Here is an 18,569-nt window from a genome sequence, read left to right as displayed (position 1 = left end):
ATGTTCTAGAAGAGTTTCTTCCTGGCCACATAGCCCGAAAAACCCACAAAAAACTATGGATGCCATCCATGAAAGCCTTTGATTTCAAGATAAGAGACACTCAGGAAACTCACTGTCATCTCCACTCACTGATTGGAGGTAGCATCATGAATAACTCTTAGTGACTGTATTGCCTGACATGCGTCTTACCAGTGCAGAAGGGTGTGGAGCACATGAATCTATCCTGACTAAGGCATTAGTTGTATTGGTACTCCTGCAACCAGGACCTTGGCTGGGAGAGAATTTTCTCAGCCAAGGAAAGTCCTGGTACAGCAACTGGGATTGCAATGCTGTTCTAGTTTAGAAAGCACCAATTAGACTAATGTCAGTTACAATGTGTCTCTTAGTAATGCTTCGCCCATTAAAATTTTGGCATAGTTTGTTGCATATAAAGGGCATTCAACGTTGATTTCCTGTATTTAGAAAGAATGACTGTACAGTGGTGCCTCGGGTTACGAAATTAATTCGTTCCGCCATTCCTTTCGTAACCTGAAAATTTCGTAACCCGAAACACTTTTCCGTTAGCACTGGAAAGCCTATAGCTGCACTTTGCAGCATTTGAATTTCGCGCCGAAATGAATTTCGTAACCCGAAATATATTTCGTAACCCGAAATATATTTCGTAACCCGAAACAGTTTTTGCCAATCCAACTTTTTCGTATCCCGGAAATTTCGTAACCCGATCATTTCGTATCCCGAGGCACCACTGTATTTAGAAGGAAGGTGCTTCTAAAAATGCAAAGTTGGATACATGTTTTTCAGGCTAATATAATGTCACAGATGAAATGAGATTTTTCTAACTGGCTAGAGTAATTATTGATTGCTTTGTTTTAGAAGCTAAAATCTAAACCCAGTTGCTAATCCTGTCTGGATTAAATTCATTGAATCAGTTGCTGAATGGTAAAGTTATCACTTAGGTAAATTCCATTGATTTAATAGGTTGATTCTGAGTTGGGACTAGCATTTTGGATTTTGGCTCTGAACCTCAGTTCTGTACCTACTTACTTGGAATAAGTCCCATTGCTGTTTTTTTCACTTTGGGAATGGGTGCCTTTCTAATTCAGTGATGTGAACGGCTTCAACAGATTTGCCTCTCAGGTTCTTAAGCGTCTTTAAACTGAAGTCTCCCCATCTGAATTGCTCTGGATGACTAAATGGGAATGATGATGACATCACTTAGGAGTATTGCCTCCAAAACCTTGCTGGTTTGACTTCCCAGGATCATGATGTTGGTCCTTGTCAAAGGAAACTATTGCAAGTTTGCTACATTTAGTACGTTGAAATCATTTTGGAGTTCCTTATCAATATGAATGACTACATAATCTTCCTTATCAACATGAATGACTAAATAATCTTCCTTATCAACATGAATGACTAAATAATGTAAGAGATTGCTGCATTGTTGATAACATCCTACAACTTCATAGATTTACTCTGGAATTACTCTGGAAGCATGAAACAATCTTGGACATACTGGTTTTTAGGAGCTAAAATATATGATTTTAATTAGGACATTTCAAACTCAATTCCAGAGCAGTGTCATATCCACTTGATCCTGTTGGCACTCTGCAGGCCAAGGGAAATTCTTTTGTTGAAATGCCCACTTCAAAATTAAAAGTAGTCCTTTCTCGTTTAGTTATCAATGAAATGTTTTAAGTAGATTCCTGACTGAGAAGGCATGGGAGTTATTGGAACCGGGAGCTGCTTTCTCTGCAGGGTCCCAGTAAGTGTTGGAGCTTATAAATGAAAGCTGAAAGGAGCAAAACTATTGCTGCTTCTCCTGAAGGTCTAGTCAAAAATTGCTCCACTACTTCTTGCACTGAGGAAGCACCTGTGGGCATTACAGTGAACAAAGACAAAACTTGAGATCTTGCTGATACATACCAGAGACTGGAAGAAATGGTACTGAGCAGGAGGAGAATACTAACGGAATCTGTTGAGAAAGCCAAAAGGTATTTTCAGCTGAAGCGCTCATATAATAGAAAAACTTAAGTGTCACAGATATATGGGAAGTGTAAAGGCATGCCTGATGTTACATGAATGTTTCTCAATAAAATACCGGATTGGGTATGAAAATCGAAATAGCAGGAAGAAAATTCCTAGTTTTCTTCAAGTGGTATTTTAAAAAAAGCAAGGTTCAGGCATGTGAACACCTAATCTGCAGTCTGGATTGCTGCAGTTCAGACACTGAGAAGTCACCATATAAGAATTAGGTCTTTGTCAAGGGACTGAAGTCAAATAGTTCAGTTATTTGGCTATTTTAACTGGCATTGGGTGTTACAGAGGAAGAGTGTTTGACTTATGATAAATGTTTGAAAAGATATGGAAGCTGTCTAGCTGAATTTAAGGCCTCAGATAGTACAGATAGGGATCTGTATTTCTGTTAACTGTTGCTTTGTTCACCTGTGCCTGATCATATGCTGATACGGTTTCATTAGTTTATACTGTATTCCACTTTTCCGCTGCGGGCTGTGACAAAAGTTGCTTACAATAAATAGCAACTTGGCAAATACACTGTATCTGCAAAGGAAAGAAATATTTTACAAAATATAGATAAGTTCAAATAAAACCAAAACTAAAACAACAGTGGCTTGAGTTAACATGATCTAGACCAAAGAAGAGCATAAGAGGAAGGCTATAGGCTTAGACCAAAAGTTGATTTAGTGTAGTATCCTGTTTCCCACAGTGTTAGGAAGGATCGAATTAGGGGAATTTTAGTTAGCTCAAATACGAGAGGTGTGTCCTAACAACGCACGCACAGGATCTTGTCCCTTAGTGTATACCAGAGGTCGCCTAGTCCACCCCCAAGAGAAAGAGACTAGAATGCCAATGAGGTGCAATTAAAATACGAACATTTATTAAAGCCACACAACAAAAGGGATCACATACGCACACACACATTCAATACTATAGCAAGGGAGGGGTGAGTTCGGGGAGTAAAGGAAGGAAGAAAGAGGCACTGTTGGGAATATTTACCTTAGACGTCTTCTCCAAGGAACCAGATGAGATGTAGGATGGATAGTGGATCATGGCCGCAGGATCGGGGAAAGGAAAGACCAGCCACGGTGGCTTAGGAGCTGGGTTCTGGGAGGAAAGCTAACTTAGAGGCCCGGTGACAGTGAGCTTGGTTTCGCTCAAGTGATTTCAGCAGAGCAGGATGCTCTAGGAACTCAGGCTCGGAACTGGAAGCTCGACAAGCCAACTGAAGGGCAAAAAGTAGGGTCCTTATATACTGCTAAACGTATCCTCAGGCGATGGCAGCCTGGCGGACAAAGGCTCTGATTGCTTATCTTTGTTTAAGCCGAAATCTACACAATGGTTGTACAATGCAAGAGGTCTGACACCTTTCAGGAGAGCAGATACCTTGATGGTTGAGCTGTTAAGTTAATCACAGACTCATTAAGGAGGGAGCCATAGCTATTGTCCTCCGTGAATGGGTCCCTGCAAATCTGGTCTAGCAACTCCCAAACCTCTGGAAAATTTCAAATCTTGAGACCATGCCTTTGCAAGGCTGCTGTCTACGTGGTCTGCTCGCCTTTAGGTTAATGGCGGCTTGCTGTGGGGTCAGTCAGGGGTCATGGCTTCAGACTGCATGGCACCCAAAATTTAATATAAATCCATACTTGGTGTGATGACTGGTCCTCCAGTCACCTGAGGACTTCTCCTGAACTACAAAGGGTTAATCTGGGAGGAGGTACATGCTAATGAGAGATGACATCACATGCTAATGAGCTGTGACATCATAGCTGATGTAAGGTCTAACTGACCAATCAGAGAGTAGGACCGCGAGATTCAAGAACTTTCTATGGGAAATCTTTAAAAGGCCCTTTGCGGCCATGCGGTTCTTTGTCTCTCCCTTTGTTCTTTCCTGGGGGGAACCAGATGGTGTCTCTTGGAGTCTGGGAGACACAGACTCAGGGAAATGCAGGTCGAGAGGCAAGGGGCCCTCCCCGCATCCAGGAACTCACAAGGACTACAAATCCCATCACTGCGTGAGTAGTTAGGAACGTGTTAGCTTAGTGCGTTTAGGCCTTTTGTTATTTTCAACAATGGCTTGTGTGGAATGAACTCTATAACTATGTTCTTTGACCTGCAAGGCAAGGGGGCTTTGCAAGAGTGATATAAATTCTTTCTATCCTTTTCTATCCCTTTGTTTTAAAATAAACTTCTTTCTTTTAAAAGCATCTGCTGTCTCTCTACTCCTGTACACATGCCTTAACTCGGCTACTGATTGTGCTGGGTTAGCAAGAAAGGAAACTAGATCTCTCTCTCTCTAACCCTCACAAGTCCCAGTGTATGTGTAGGGAGGTGTAGCTGTGGAGCTACATATAAATATAGTCATAGTGCATTCACTGGGTGGTGGCAGCAAGAAGTTCTTTTTTTAAAAAAAGGGATCCCCTGAGAGTAATAGTCACGCACAGGGCTTTGCCCTCAGGGATCATCACACTTAGTAACAACAGTATCTGACCAACTGCCTATGGCACAAGCTGGACCAGGAAGCAGTAGCCCTTTCCCAGTCTTGTTCCTCAACAGATAGGCATGCTGTGTTTGATTTTGAAGGTACTCTGTAAGACATCACAACTAGTTGTTACTTCTACCTTATCCTCTCTGCACCTGTCTAATCCACCTTTAAAGCTATTAAAATGCCAGTGACCCCCTCTTGTCTTATGAAAACCTGATCAACAGTATAAAACAAGATCTTCTTATGTGGATATTGGTTAACATGAATTTAAAGCAGTCTCTATTTTTATCAGTTAAAGCCCAATCACTTGAAGGCAGGTTTGTTTACTTGATGTCCCTGAGTCAGAGTGGTTGTTCTGAATCAAAATCTTTTATTTATATAGACTGAGAATTGGAAAGTATCTTAGCAATGCATATGTGCATATACACCTTCAAGTCATCTGTTGACTTGTAATGATTATATGAATTTCATAGGGTTTTCTTAGGCAAGGAATACTTGGGTGGTTTTGCCAATCCTTTCCTCCAAAATACAGCCTACAGTACTTGGTATTAATTAATAAGGGCTGACCCTGCTTAACATCCAAGATCAGGTAGGATCTGGTGCTTTTAGGGTATTTAGGCCTGCTTAGCACTGCATACTATCTCCTCATTATCAAAATATAGATCATCAGAAAGATGTGATATCCAAAATCAGGTAGAAGTGCATATGACTTCCTTATTTTGGGTGATGCATCTTTCTGGTGACCTATATTTTGATTTTTTAAATATTTTTTATAGATACTTGGAAAACAAGTATATTATGGTAAAATCCAAGGCACAATTCAGCAGCCTTTCAAACGAATAAAAGCAAAGCACTCTGGCTTCATGGTAGGTTGTATAAAGTCTGTACAGTGGTCCTGTCAGTTGGGACTGAGAATAGGAGCTTGTACCCATTTTGGTACAGAGACACTATGCCATAGTGTGTCTCCTTTTCATTTTGGCTAAACCTCCCCCCCCCTTGAAACTGCTTATCTTCTGTCTTTGAACATGGACTTTCCCATTAGCAGTAGACAGGGAAGCTTAAGACTGTCACACACAATGTAGGATTCTCTTTCCCTTATCAAACTCTTTGAATTTACCTCACTAGTGCAAAAAGCCTTTCTCTTTAGCAGAAAGTGGGAACATCTGAGTTGAACCACCGAACTCAAACTTTCCATGGTGAATGTCATCTTAGTGAGCTCTCATGACTGGGCTACAATCTCTTTGATATATAAAAATGACACAGTAGTTGAAGGGTGCAAGCATTGTTTGAATGAGGGGCACACTCCATCATGGAATCATAGAGTTGGAAGAGACCACAAGGGCCATCCAGTCCAACCCCCTACCATGCAGGAAACCACAATCAAAGCATCCCACCTTGTTTTTTTTGGGGGGGGGGGTTGCCACTGTTTTGGGTCTTTGCATAAGCCTTCAATCCTTATGAACACCAGTAACACAGAGACCTAGGCTTAATTTTTTTTAACGAGATAGTAAAGCTGTCTCTGGGCTGCACTAAACTGCTAGAAAGAGGCAGTTCACATGATTGGAAGCTTTTCCATAAAAACAAACAAACAAACAAACCCTGTTTTCAGGAAACTAGTAGTTCTGCAGAAAGTTTCCCTCTTACTGTATATCAAACTTTCTGTATATTGGGGAGTGGGGGACATTCATTTGTTTGGAGAAGGATTTAAGCCAGCCTATGAGAAGTGCAGCAGTATGTTGTCTTTGTTGAAAGATATAGTATTATGTCCTCTGTGGTTTGTAGACAGTTTAGGAAAGTTAATATACAACATGAAACAGAGGTTGTTAGAAGTATCCTCTGGATAGAGCATGGAACTCCCACAATCCCCCAGCCCTGGCAGTGACTCTTTTTCCTCTGTATATCCCTATAGTAGGAACTGCTCATATGCAATTGCCCAAATGTGTAAATACACAGAGATAGCCACACTTTAAGCATCAACCATGAGGAAACATAGCATTATTTCTAAACAGATGTTCTTGGAAGATATACACTTATTCTTGAAAGTCTTCCTCTGTGGGTTAATAGGTTTCTTCCTTTTATGTGGGTTTATAGGAAAGTGATCATATTCTCTACTGGAGAAATTTCATGGTAGCAAGACTACTGTCTTGACGTGAGTCTGCCTTTAGACCAAAGTAAACATAATATAAACCATATGATTAACTATAGAATGCATGGAATTTCTTACTAAGCATGAGGAGGGGGAGGGCTAACCCAGACTCTGGGACCAAGAGATAAAGGAAAGCAGGAGTGAAAAGGAAACAGAATTATTTAGTTGTTGGTCAGTTACATGATCTAGGTAAGCAAGAAAAAAAAGAGGCACCTTTTTGCCTTCATTTCATATATACAGTTTTATTTAGGGTGTGTGTGCACATCTTCAGGCAGGCCAGCCAGCTGTGGGGACTGTAATACCTTTTCAGTTGTGCTTCCTTTGCTCAGTTTATAGTGGTGCCTTATTCTGCCCTGTCTGAGGTGGTAAAATGCTCTTGGTCTTAAAATATTACTTTTGTTAATAGTGGTTTGAGAACTGAAAACTGGTTTTTGTGTGTTCAAAACCATTCCTAACTATGCACATATCTGTGTAGTAATGGTGAGTGAAGAACTAAAAATGTGTTTTAGGTAGGACACTATGGGATCACAGACTAGTACAGATAACACAAAAAGTTTGAAATGCAGTGTTAAAGCTTGGATTTGACCTATTGATGCTGTATTCCGAAACTCTATTCCGGAATCACAAAAAAGCTGTGGACCAAAACTAACGGGCCAAGTGGATTAAACTGGATTGGTACCTGTTTTATTGTTTGGATGACTGGAAAAACTGAAGGTGATTATAATATTTCATGCTGCTGCCTATGTGTTTGAAATATAACACATAATAGAGAAGTGAGGTCTGACATAGAGGCTACTTGGTCAGAGCATTAACTTTATTATCAGGTTTCTAATTTGCCTTTAATCATTTAAAACCATAACAGGGCAGTGTACAAACAATAAGTGCAACATAACAACACAAATATGAAACATGCTTGTGGTGCAATTTTGTGTATGTCTCCTGAGAAGTAAGTCCTGTTGACTTTAGTACAACATTCTCTCAGGTAAACATGAAATGTGTGTATAGTATAGAATTGGTAAGTGTTTACACCTCAGTTTGTCTGAGAGATGATTTGACGTTGCATACAAAGTATCCCGTTTCAGGGCTTTTAACCTGAAGGCAATAAAGCTGGAATTCATTATACCCGTAGCACAAGATAAAAACCTTATGTAACTGTTCAACTGGGAGATGATGAGGTGAAACATGGTGAAGAGAAAAATATTGAGTTTCTTTAGTTAAAAGTACAGTCCAAAAATAAGCTACACATTATTTTTCCTGTTAAAGAGGGGTGTGGAATAACTTTGGCAGACAGAAGTATAGAGCTGGGAAAATATTATCATATTTTTTGTGCTCGAATGAGTAAGATTTGTCTTTTGCATTTCAGGTTCTGATAACCTGGACGGAATTATCAGTGGATCATAAAACTTAGCAGCAGAATCTGACACTATCCTACATTTTCCTGCTTTTTAAACAGAAAGAAATATACCTTAGCCAAGAGATAGTTTCAGGTAATTGTGTAGTTGGCCATCTATATCCAGGGATACTGAATCCACGGATTCAATCATCTATGGCTGGAAAATATTTTTTTAAAAAAATAAATAATAAAAAATAATCATTCCAAAAGGTAAACATTGATTTTGCCATTTTATATAAGGGACATCATTTTACTACGCTGTTGTATATAATAGGAATTGAACATCCACAGATTTTGTTCTCTATGTCTGTGTGTGGGTGTCCTGGAACCAAACCCATCAGATAACAAGGGCCCACTGTATAATTCTAAGACATTGCTGTGGATAAGTGTGAAAAGGGATCAGTTTAGCACCTTTGGAAAGCTTACTTTAGAACAGGAGTTCTTGAACAAAAAAACTGCAAAGGGAGATTAGGAAAGAAACAGCAGAATTTGAATATACAGTTGTCCTTCCATATTTGCTAGGGTTAGGGGAACAAGACCCCCGTGACTATGGAAAAAACCGCAAATAACAAAAACACTGTTTTTACCTGAGAGGACACCTCTCTAGGAATCTCTAGGTCCTCCAGTGCAACTCTGTGGTCAATGTCCAACATACACTGACCATAGAATGGCACTGGAGTAGCTACAAATGGGCTTTCAGTGCAACTTTTAGTTAAAGTTGACCATAGAGTTGCACTGGAGGACCTAGACAGTCCTAGAGAGAACATATTAATGAAATCCGTGAATAATCAAATCCGCAAATATCAAATCCGCAAATATGGAGGGATGACTGTATCCATAAACTCCATAGATAGTGGATTGAATAGAGACAATGATTTCCTGGTACACTGCATATATTATAACAGTAGTTAATATCCTAGCCTCATGAAGACTGTCTTGGCCAGCTTGTTGTTGTGTGCCTTCAAGTTGTTTCTGACTTAAGGCAACCCTATCATGGGGTTTTCTTGGGAAGGTTTGTTCAGAAGGAGCCTTCCTCTGATGCAGAGAGAGTGTGACTTGCCTAAGCTTACCCAGAGGGTTTCTGTGACAAAGTGGGGATTCTAACCCAGAATCATAGTGTTAGGAAGGATCTAATTAGGGGACTTTCTGAATTTAGCTCAAATTGCTGAGAGGGAGTGTCTTAACAACACCCTCGTGAGACCGTGTTCCGTGGTGTATACGAGTGGTCCACAAGAATCCCTTGAGACACAACGCTGAGACAGACTGCTCCAATTAGGTTTAAATATTTATTAAAAAGGGAACACAAACACACAGCAAAGGACACACGCATGCACGCAATTCTCAAAGTAAAGGGGGCAAATTTGGGAGAGTTTTGAGAGAGGCAAATCTACGGGAGATACTTACTTCTGAAGGCTTCTCCGGGAACCCGATGTGGATGTAGATGATGAAAAGACATGGCTGCCAAAACATGGGGGCAAAATGGCCGAGGGAGCTAAAATAAGATCTGACGTGAAGCCAGGCTGTATTCTGAATATAGTACATTGGTGTGTGCTAGACTGAGGTTTATATAGACAATTTCTAGCTTCTGGCAATGAGCTTAATGGCTTAGCTGCTGCCAAGACAAAGGGTGTAAAGACCTGGGATTTTGTTAAACCAAGGTGAAGAATAGTCTTAACCAGTGCACTTGGATCTGAACACAGTCGGGGAAGGCAAACAGATGAATAGGTGGCCATTGACTTAATCAGGTCAATGGCCATCAGGTGTGAGGGTGAAAACAAACAGCAAGTATTACACTTGCACAACTTCAACAGGAAAGAAGAAACCCTCAAAGTAAATAAAGTTTGGTTACCAGTCCTGAAGGACCCCAAAACCAGGACTCAGCAAATGAAAATGAGAAACCACTCAGGGTCAGAGGCTTTCCCAGCAAACAATTATCACCAGTTAGCAGACACTAATCCTCTTTTGCATATCCTCCTATCCTGAGGAGGCCATCCACAACAGAACAATACACAGATTAACATGGGAATCACTCCTCTTTACCGGGGTCACACAGTACACACACACACACCTCTTTTCCATGTTAGCATCCTCTGAAGATGCCAGCCACAGATGCTGGCAAAATGTCAGGAATAAACTCTTATAGAACATGGCCACATAGCCCAAAAACCCACAAAAAACTAAGCAAGTATTGTGTTGGTTTTTGGAGGAGATGGTTTTTCTTGTCTAGTAACTCCCAAACTTCCTGTGGGGAGTTTCCAGTCCTTTTCTCTAGGGCTCCTACACCCTCCTTTGCAAGCTGCCTACATGACATCTCTGCTTTGGAGAAATGGCGGTGCTCTAGGAAGTCAGCTTGGGGTCAAAGTGAATACCACACACACTCCAAAATTTAATATAAATCTATATGCTTTAACAGTCGTCCAGTGTTCAAATCACTAAACCACATTGGCTTCCCTTGGCTAGTGTCTTGCATCTTTTTTCTAGTTCCCAGCCAGCATCGCCTTCTTGCCTATAGATGTGGAGAACCTCACATGCACCAAGTGCAAGTTGGTAGCACTCTTGGAGGAGAAAGTGCAGCAGCTGGAGTCCAGAGTAGCTACATTTCAGCATATTAGGGAGCAAGAGGATTTCCTGAACAGAATGGATCCAACAGTCTTGGATGGGGACCACACAGAGGAAGTTGCTGGGGCAGAGGAGGTCACTTCACATACACAGGAGACAGACAGCTGGAGGAATGTCACACAGAGAAGTAGGCCAAGAAGGGATTGTTCTGGGAGCTTTCAGCTAGAAAATCGATTTGAAGCTTTCTCTTATCAAGGAGAATGAGGAAGAGCAGCATGGACAGACTTCAGGGACAGAGCAGGGGAGCTTGAGAGTTCCACCAGAGGGAACAGTCACTGCTAAGCCTCGGAGCAGGCGTGTGTGTGGTCATAGTGGGGGACTCCTTGCTGAGGGATACAGAAGCAGTGATTTGTAGGCCTGACAAGATGTCTCGAGACGTGTGTTTTCTCCCTGGGGCAAAGATCCGTGATGTGACAGACAGGCTGACAAGATTGGTCAAGCCTACTTTCCTTTGGTCCACATGGGAATCAATGACACTGCAAGACACAGCCTTCAGAATATCAGAAGGGATTACGAGGCTTTTGGTAGCAAACTGAAAGAAATGAATGCACAAGTTGTCATCTTGTCTCTTCTGCCAGTCGAAGGAAGGGAGAGGAAAATAGCGGATGTGAACAACTGGCTCCGCAGATGGTGCTGCCAAGAACGATTTGGATTCTTTGATCATGGGCTGTGGTTTCATCAGGGGGGGCTTCTGGCAGTGGATGGGTTCCATCCGTTGGAAGATATTTTTTTTTTTGCCAACAGGCTCAAGAATTTGATGAGGAGGGCTTTAAACTGAGTTTCGTGGGGGAGGGAGACAATATTATGGAAGGCGAAAGGGATGGAGAAAATAGACATAGAGGAAACAAGACAAATAGTGCAAGGACCCAACAGTGGGAGGCAAAAAAACTTGCACAGGCAGCACGTAAAGAGGACCCATGGTCTGTGATGTCTCTACACTAATGTACAGAACATGGGAAATAAGCAAGATGAACTCCAACTCCTAGTACAACAAAGCAAATATGATATAATAGGCATCACTGAAACCTGGTGGGATGAATCTCATAAGTGGAATGTAGAAATAGAGGGGTATAACCTTTTTAAGAAAAATAGGCCAAACAGGAAAGGAGGAGGAATAGCACTATATGTCAGAGAAATTTACACCAGTGAAGAGATCCAGGACATCAATACTGGAAGCCAGAAAGGGAAGGGAAACAACAAGGATGTTATGGTGGAAGTCTACTACAGACCCCCCAGTCAGATGGAGGAATTTGATGAAGTCTTTCTAGAACAGATGACTACACACTCAGAAAGGAGAGATGTTGTAGTGATGGGTGACTTCAACTATCCTGATATTTGCTGGAATTCAAACTCAGCCAAATCCTCAAATGCAAGTGGTGGGATCCTTAGGTGGAAGTGACCATGTTCTCATGGAGTTTGTTATATAATGAAAAGGAGAAGCCAGGCATACTCAGACACACATTCTAGACTTTAGGAGAGCTGATTTCAGTAAAGTTAGAGTACTACTGGGGGAGATCCCATGGTCAGGACTACTAAAAGAGAAGGGAGTTCAGGATGGATGGGAGTTTCTCAAAACTCCCAACTACCATAGTGAAAACTGAATTTGTAACCTCCTCACCATACCCACAAGTTTTGCATGTCTGTTATGATTAACACGTACATACATCTGTTTCCTAGCTATAAAGCTTCTAGGCGCTTCTGTCCATGCATCTGATGACATAGACTTAAGTCTAAGATAGAAAGCTTATATAGTACTACCAACTTCTTTCTCTCATTTAGTTTCAAAGGTGCTACAAGATCCCTTTGCAATAGATGCAGTTTTAGCTGTAAATCCTGCCTCTTAGAATGTGTTCTTTATATTATTATTATTATTATTATTATTATTAGTAAATAAATAAATAATGTGAGCTGCTTTGATTGTCTCGTCACAGAAAAGCGGGATACAAATAAAAGTTTTATTTATTATTATTATTATTATTATTATTATTATTATTATTATTATTTTCTTATATCCTGCCTTTCTCCCAACATAGAGACTCAAAGTGACCGTATGATCTTTGAACTGGTATTTCATGGCAAAAGAAAAAGCATTCCATTAATTGTCTTGGACCTGGTTTCATTTGCCCATCCTAGTTGCTCTATAGTTAATTAAAAGAGAGTATATATGTTTAATGATGTAAATTTGTGCCTAAAACAATGAGATTCCAGTTTATCAGACTTATTTTAGCATTCATGATTTGGCTTTCTAAACATTTTTAATATATGGCACAACCCCATCTGTGTTTGGTTCACTTTTGAACAAAAGCTTCACTTTTAAAAAGATACTGAATCCCATAATCTTTTGATTTTTTTAATGTGGGCTTTTGGTTGGTGGGGGTTTGGAAGAATTGGTTAGACTAAGCATATGAAACATTACATGTGTCATCTGCTGGAAATGAAACATAGATCATGACTTTGCAAAAGGATAGAAAGATCTGTAGAATGTAGGCCAGGGTTTGAATCCCAGCTCGGCCATGGAAATCCACTGGGTGACTTTGGGCAAGTCACACTCTCTGATGAAATTTGCCAAGAAAACCTTGTGATGGGGTCGCCTAGGGTCACCATAAGTTGGAGACAACTTGAAGGCCCAACAACTACAGCAGGAATGTATTTCAGGTAACTTTATAGCAATTCTTTGGGGTGATGGCAACAGGGAGATAATGGAACAAATGTAAAAGACTGCAAAAGTTTTACCAGGACCAAAATCCCTTCTGTATACCTTCTTTGCTCACCTGGTTTTTCTATCCTTTCAGTAATTTCCCTCTCTTCCCTGCAGTTGTGGATAAGAATACCCTATCTTCTTCAGAACACCTCACCCATTTTTCTCTTATCCACCAGTTGCACCAGTTAACACACTGTGATCATAAGGGTGTTGGTTTGCAAGGGGGCCATGTCTGATCAGGGCAGTGAGGTCTTTTGAAGTCATGACCAGAATTGTACAAAACATAAAATAAGTGATATAGAACTGTGGAGTCATATAAATGTCAATAGGGCTTGCACAGTGATCAGTTGTATGTGTATTTGTATTTATGTAGACTTGTGCTGTTACAAAAAACAAGTGTTTTGAAAAAGCATTTCACAGGTGAACACAAGAAGAAATAGATTTTATAAAAATCCAAATTTGCATTGATGATTTGTATGTAAAGAAGTCCTGAAAGTTAGAAGTCCTGAGAGCTGGAAGAAATTGCAGTGAACCTGGTGTTCCTTGAGAACTTTTAAATTCTTTGACAACAGCAGAATATGCCATAGACATGTCAGAAATGGTATGATGGAACGATAGATTAGTTAGCAAAGTTAGCAACTTGTGATCACTGTACTAGAAACATTTTTTTAAAACTTACAACAATATTTGCATTTTTCCTTGATGAATATTTAACTCCTTGCAGATATATGTTGTTCTCCAAGTCCCACTTCATCATCTTGTGTACAGACAGCTGTGGTGCTTGACTCTAGCAGTTAGACCAAAGAATGTGCTAAGCTCAAATATGCATACTTGCTAAGGTTAAAGAAAGTTCAGATGAGGTCATCTTTGAAAAGTTGTCCTTAACTAACTAACTGAACATTTTTATTTAAATACTAAAAGCACAGCAAACAAGAAATTAATATCCAAATCTAGAAATATAGTGGTAAAATCGTTGGCACATTTTTCTGTAAATTGTTAACATATGATGCAAATACTGCTTGAAAAATATTACTGTTATTCTTTATTGTTTGCCATGTTCATTAAAGAGTAATATTTTTTGCAAAAGATGATATAATTGATATAATTTTTGTTATGGGCAAAGGATAGTAATCCAGACTCTAAACTTGTTTCAGTTCAACATAGATTTAGCAGCTGTGAGAATACGAGTGGGTTGTTTAGTATCTTTCATATAGTTGGTCATTTTGAAAACAAGAACTAGGGTGTCAAGGCAGTAAGAGGAAAAATGCAAAGGAGATTGGATGAAGATGTTGCCTTGTTGTATGAAGCCAACCAGGCAACTAAAGTTTTTGTTTGTCAGTCTGTTTTAGGAGAATGTGATTGTATCTTTGGCAGCCATTATTCTTCAGCATTTTCTTGACACCAACTTTGACACAAAAGTTCCTGTGAGAGGTATCTCTTAGTGACAATAGTGTGTCACTTTACTAATGGACTGCCAGGAGGAGAATGGAGGACTGAGTGAGGGAGGGCTCTTTAACACCTTGCCCCCTCCTCCAGCCCCGGACCAACTCTGCTTGGGCGTCTGCCCATAAAGCCTTGGGCAATACTAAGAAGAACAGTATCTTGTTGCTAATTTTAATCTCCCCCTTTTTCAGGTTGTTAGATTGTAATTCTTTTATGGTAATTTCTTTGACGGTAATGTTGTAACTTGTGCTGTGGTTCCATTATTATTTCATTGTTTATTGGCATCTGCTTGTTTTTTTTTTCCAATAAGGGTGTTGGAAATAGGGAATACTTTTTGATAATTATTGATTTGAATGTAATAATCAGTGTTAGGCCTTTGTCATTATTGAATTGCTACAATATTACTGTAATTGTTGTTATTATGTTTTTTGCTATGTATTGCTATGTTATATTTCTTTATTATCTTATGTGTATTGTTATTGTTTATTGCTATTGCTCTGTATTTCCCTACTGTTGTAAGCCACCCGGATTCCTAGTGATTGGGCGGGGTATAAATAAATTATTATTATTATTATTATTATTATTAGTTCTCATGATCTTAGAGAAGTATTGAGGGTGATCCCCATGGTCAGAAATACTAAAAGAGAAGGGAGTTTAGGATGGATGGGAGTTTCTCAAAAGGGAGCTACTGTAGGCACAAATTAAAACAGTTCCAGTGAGAAAGAAAAACGGGAGGTGTCGCAAGAACCCAGGATGGATGACCAAGGAACTTTCAACTCAGCTAAATTTTAAACGGAACATGTATAAGAAATGGAAAAATGAGGAAATCACCAAAGAGGAATTCAAACAAATATCTAGCATGTGTAGAGATAAGGTCAGAAAAGCAAAAGCACAGAATGAACTCAGGCTTGCTAGAGAGGTTAAGAACAACAAAAAGGGCTTTTATGGATATGTCCGCAACAAAAGGAAGAAGAAGGAAACGATGGGGCCACTGTGTGGTGAAGATGGCAAAATGCTAACAGAAGACAGAGAAAAGGCAGAATTACTCAACACTTTCTTTGCCTCAGTCTTCTCAGAAAAGGCAAAGGGTGCTCAACCTGAGGATAATGGAGCAGAGGACAGAATAGGGGAAATTCAGCACAAAATAAGGAAAGATATAGTACAGGAATACCTGTTTAACCTAAATGAATTTAAGTCTGCAGGACGAGATGAACTACATCCCAAGGGTATTAAAAGAACTGGCAAATGTAATATCGGAGCCATTGGCAATAATCTTTGAAAACTCCTCGAGAACAGGAGGAGTCCCAGCAGACTGGAGGAGGGCAAACGTTGTCCCTATCATCAAAAAGGGGAAGAAAGAGGATCCAAACAATTATCGTCCAGTTAATCTGACATCTATACCAGGAAAGATTCTAGAGCAGATCATTAAACAGAGAATCTGTGAACATCTAGAAGGCAATGCCATAATCACAAAAAATCAACATGGGTTTCAGAGAAACAAGTCATGCCAGACAAATCTTATCTCATTCTTTGATAAAGTTACCACCTTGTTAGATGAAGGGAATGCTGTGGATATAATATATCTTGATTTCAGTAAGGCCTTTGACAAAGTTCCCCATGACATTCTTGCAAACAAGCTTGTAAAATGTGGGCTAGACAAGGCAACTGTTACGTGGATTTGTAATTAGTTGACCGGACGAACCCAAACGGTGCTCAACAATGGCTCCTTTTCATCCTGGAGAGAAGTGACCAGTGGGGTCCCACAGGGCTATGTCCTGGGCCCAGTACTGTTCAATATCTTTATCAATGACTTGGAGGAAAAAATTGGGGGAATACTTATCAAATTTGCAGATGACACCAAATTAGGAGGAATAGCTAATACTCCAGAGGACAGTATCAAAATTCAGAATGACCTGAATAGACTAGAAAGCTGGGCCAAAGCTAACAAAATGAACTTCAACAGGGAGAAATGTAAGGTACTGCACTTAGGGCGAAAAAATGAAATGCATAGATATAGGATGGGGGACACCTGGCTTAAGGAGACAACATGTGAAAGGGATCTAGGAGTCCAAGTAGACCACAAGTTGAACATGAGTCAAAAGTGCGATGCGGCAGCTAAAAAGGCCAATGCGATTTTAGGTTGCATCAATAGAAGTATAGTGTCTAGATCAAGGGAAATAATAGTGCCACTATATTTTCTGCTCTGGTCAGGCCCCACCTGGGGCCTGTGTCCAGTTCTGGGCACCACAGTTCAAAAAGGACATTGAGAAACTAGAGTGTGTCCAAAGGAGGGCGACTAAAATGGTGAAGGGTCTGGAAACCATGCCCTATGAAGAACGACTCAGGGAGCTGGGTATGTTTAGCCTGGAGAAAAGAAAGTTAAGAGGTGATATGATAGCCCTGTTTAAATATTTGAAGGGATGTCATATTGAGGAGGGAGCAAGCTTGTTTTCTGCTGCTCCAGAGACTAGAACCTGGAGCAATGGATGCAAGCTGCAGGAAAAGAGATTCCACCTCAACATTAGGAGGAACTTCCTGACAGTAAGGGCTGTTCGACAGTGGAACACACTTCCTTGGAGTGTAGTGGAGTCTCCCTCCTTGGAGGTCTTCAAATGGAGGCTGGATGGCCATCTGTCGGGGATGCTTTGATCTGGATTTCCTGCATGGCAGGGGGTTGGACTGGATGGCCCTTGTGGTCTCTTCCAGCTCTGTGATTCTATGATTCTATGATTTGCTGTGTAGCTTAGATAATATTGTGCTAAAATTGATGAGACAGTAGGTGGGAGGTTGAGTTCCATATAATTCCTAGTCCAGTGAAAACTGTTCCATCATACATACTGAAGAAAAGAATAATAAACTCTAGAACATTGAAAAATGTTAGCAAGGGGATGGGGAATCAATTTTAACATCTCTGTGATATATCTTATATTGGTAGTGAAGAATAATTAATAAATTTGATGTTGCTTTTGTTTTCCTTTCGCCTTGGGACTAAATCTGTTTGCCAATAAGTAGACTGAAATGTCCAATATCTTATTGGATTAGAGGACTGTTTAGACTCACAGGCTACCAAGTATGAATGCAAGAATTATGCAGTCTTCTATTTGGACTCCAAAGGACCAAATGTTTGTATTGTTGTGGTTTATTAATGTATTTAGCTGTACGAGGGTAGTGTTTGAATAATTTTGGTTCCAATTAAATTAACTTTTATTTTTTGGATCCACTTGAAAATTGGAGAAAATGATGCAGATGTCTTATTAATAGCTTTCTTTGCCAAAACTCATTTACAGAAATGGCCAGAAATGTGTGTGTGCATTTTGTAATGCAGAAAGGGTCATGAGTTAATCAGGAGTTCATACATTTTTCTCTTTTAGGTTTCAAATTTTCAACATACAGTCATATATCTAGTTTCTGCCAGTTTATTTATGCAAATATGAAAGTGCAATGTGATGATTGGTCCCAGTTTATGGATCAATTTTAGTACTCTAGGTCTTTTTTCTATGGATCCTACCCCATTCACATTAAGAGGTAATATATTCAGACTCTCTAAATCTGCCATCAGTAGTATGGAATGAGATATTAAAAAAATGCATCATCAATGTGTGTAATAGAAAAGAATAGCAAATAATAAAACATGGAGACTGCATTGTGAGAATAATTTCTTGCCCATTTCGGCCCCACACCCAAACATTATCCATTCATATTCCCTTCTGACCCCGAACTATCTTCTCACACCCCAACATTTGGCATGGCATATATTATACCAGCA

At 40.0% G+C, this 18,569-nt stretch overlaps 1 protein-coding gene across 3 annotated transcripts in view; it reads left to right on the top strand.

The window, feature by feature from the left end:
- PRKD3 (protein kinase D3) overlaps positions 1-18,569 on the top strand; it is an 83,158-nt gene that overhangs the window by 22,627 nt on the left and 41,962 nt on the right. The gene's annotated exons all lie outside the window — the stretch shown is intronic.

This window comes from Sceloporus undulatus, chromosome 1 (assembly GCF_019175285.1).
Source record: "Sceloporus undulatus isolate JIND9_A2432 ecotype Alabama chromosome 1, SceUnd_v1.1, whole genome shotgun sequence".
In the NCBI taxonomy this organism is placed as follows: Eukaryota; Metazoa; Chordata; class Lepidosauria; order Squamata; family Phrynosomatidae; genus Sceloporus; species Sceloporus undulatus.
The sequence above is the reverse complement of the archived record's forward strand: the minus strand, read 5'-3'. Positions and strand labels throughout refer to the sequence as shown.